The sequence below is a fragment of the Lissotriton helveticus genome, chromosome 4_1 (genome assembly GCF_964261635.1).
Source record: "Lissotriton helveticus chromosome 4_1, aLisHel1.1, whole genome shotgun sequence".
In the NCBI taxonomy this organism is placed as follows: Eukaryota; Metazoa; Chordata; class Amphibia; order Caudata; family Salamandridae; genus Lissotriton; species Lissotriton helveticus.
This window is the reverse complement of record NC_136063.1, coordinates 167293152-167295689: the sequence shown is the minus strand read 5'-3', so window position 1 is coordinate 167295689 and position 2538 is coordinate 167293152. Positions and strand designations below refer to the sequence as shown.

The following is a 2538-nucleotide window of genomic DNA, read 5'->3' as shown; positions in this document are numbered from 1 at the left end:
CCCATCTGTGTGACCCCACCCGCACCGCCACCCTTTGTTAATGGCGACCGCCGCTGGATATTTGGATTGAAAAAGGATAGTGGAGAGATAGAAGAATATCCTGTGCCACTCCAGGTGTGTAAAGTCTTGTTCCAGTATCCCTCTTCACATCCGTAATAGTGTTAGCAAAGGTTTTCGGACCATCTCAGATAATGAGCGATAAAATCATGTCAACAGGTGTCTTGCGGTACCCAGGGACATCAACAGCTGCTGCACTGCATGAGTCGTTGGTTCTTCATGCCCTCCTGCCCACAGGTCTCTGAAGGTTCGTATCAATACCTCATATGTGAGGATTTGGCCTCGAGGTAAGTTATATTTGGTCAATAGATCTTTCAACAGGTGCAGGACGCCCTGTTGGTAGCAATGTCTCACCGTCACCAGTCCAGCATCCATCCAGGCTGACAATTGCCCAGCTGTGAAAAAAAGCGATAGTGTCACCATGCGAGAGACCCACCAGTGCCAGGGCATAGAGAGCCATTTCTGTTGTCTTGACCAGGGCCGGACTGGGAACCAAAACGTGCTCGGCCGGCCCCCCTGGGGGATGTTGGGGGTGCGACCGAGCTCTTTGCCGGGGCCCGGTTTTCGGCCGATTTTGTTACAGGGCCGATTTTGCAGCTATGCTGTATAAACAGCCTTGTAACAAAAACGGCCCCCAGGGGCCCAAAACCGGCCCCCACCCTTGCGGCGCACCGGGGAATTGCCCGGTGCCTGCAACGGCCAGTCCGGGCCTGGTCATGACCATGCAGCGCGTTCAGCATTTCAATGCCACTGCTAGTAGAATGGCTCTGAGGATTGTTTTTGTGCAGGATGGTCTGCCTTCCAGCACAAAAACAATCCTGCCTGCAACGTAGGAACCCTTGCACCATGACGCAAAGGTGCCTTAGTTGGTGGTAGGCAGGCAAAAGCACGTCAGTGCAAGGAAAGGACAGGAATGTGCTGTAGAATGGTAAATACGGTGCATTCCTGCCATTTCACACAGTTCAGCGCAGTAAGGAGCTTGCTGGGCTGCACTGAGTGAAAGAATGATAAATCTGGGCCTGTGTGTATTACTCAAACTATCACACCTATATTCATTAGGAAGGCATCTGGAGCTGTGATTTACCTGTATGTAATTTGCAAAAGAATACTTACATGGCAAAATATAGGGTGCGTGCTTCAGAATCTTGTGTTGTAAATGTGCAACAAGGTAGACGTATACAGGGCCTCCATTACAAACACACTGCAATTTCCTCGAACAAATTGTGGTTGAGTCACATAAAAACCCACCTGTCCATGTAAAGATTAATAAAAACCCTTCATACAAAATGGTTAGCAGAAATAGAATTTTATTACGATGAAAACAGAATTTGATGAGGCAACAGCTAGGTTTTCAAACATCATAAAACATATAATCCCTTCATCACTTTTGGATGTTTCTTGAGCAGCACCTGGCATGCCTGGATTTTTAAAGCAATTATGTTTCTGGTTCCTGTCAGAGGGAGGAAGTGACGAGCTCTCGAGTTGTTTCCTCGGAAGCAGATGTCCTCTCTCCGTCGCGAGACACCCGGGGTGGCGTTTCACACCCACTGTGTTCCCCAAATAGTAGTAGCTGAGATATGCCAAATTAACATTGCTCTTGAGGGAATTAGACGTTTCATTTTCAAATGACACTGAAGTTCCCCCCTTTTATAGTTCTTTCTCTAGATCTTGCAGTCCCACGTGTTTTGCCAGCTGGAAAGAACAACGAGCCTGGGCGGTGACGTAATTTATTAGAATTTGCATACCCATAGTGCACCTTTACTGCAATTGAAGTAATGCAGGTTTTTTCCCATGTCCAAGTGTGTTTTTTAAGAAGGAGGAGTTATTCATGTAGATAGGAAGCTGCCACAAGTGTAATACTCGCCTTTTCTAATATAAACTGACCACCCTTAGTGTCAAATCTTTTGAAAATTAGACTGTATATACTGCTGTGTATACTTTTTGACCTGTGTTCGCTTCGGCAGCACATATACTAAAATTGGAACGATACAGAGAAGATTAGCATGGCCCCTGCGCAAGGATGACACGCAAATTCGTGAAGCGTTCCATATTTTGCTCCACTTTGTCAATATTTATCAGCAATTATTTATCCTTAAGTGATTAAGTTAAACGAGAGCCTTCTAATTTAATTATCCCGTCGTCCCTAGTTTGACACGAAAAGAAGAGCTACAACTTTCCTTTTAAAAATATTTGTGTATTATTGTGACACTGGCATAGACGAGATACAACGTAAGAATTTAAATTGAGTATTTATTTAATGACCGATACTGTACTTTTTTTATTCAACAAATAGTTGGCCGACTGTTTCACCAACGTGAAATGTATTTTCATCTTCCCATCGGTGTGGTTTTGGTACTAAAATTGACGCAGGATGTTGCCAGAGGCGGGAGAGGTTGGAGATGTTCTGCTGATCTACAGATTGTAATGCACTGGAGTGAATCTTTGTCATATACAGTGAGTGCGCGCCCCTGGGGCCCACAG

General features: G+C 45.4%; 1 non-coding gene across 1 annotated transcript; it reads left to right on the top strand.

Annotated features, from left to right (window-relative positions):
- The first annotated feature begins 2005 nt into the window (after nt 1–2005).
- LOC144829864 (U6 spliceosomal RNA) lies at nt 2006–2112 on the top strand. The gene has a single exon (XR_013610856.1). It is a non-coding gene; the product is annotated as a U6 spliceosomal RNA (small nuclear RNA).
- The last annotated feature ends 426 nt before the right edge of the window (nt 2113–2538 follow it).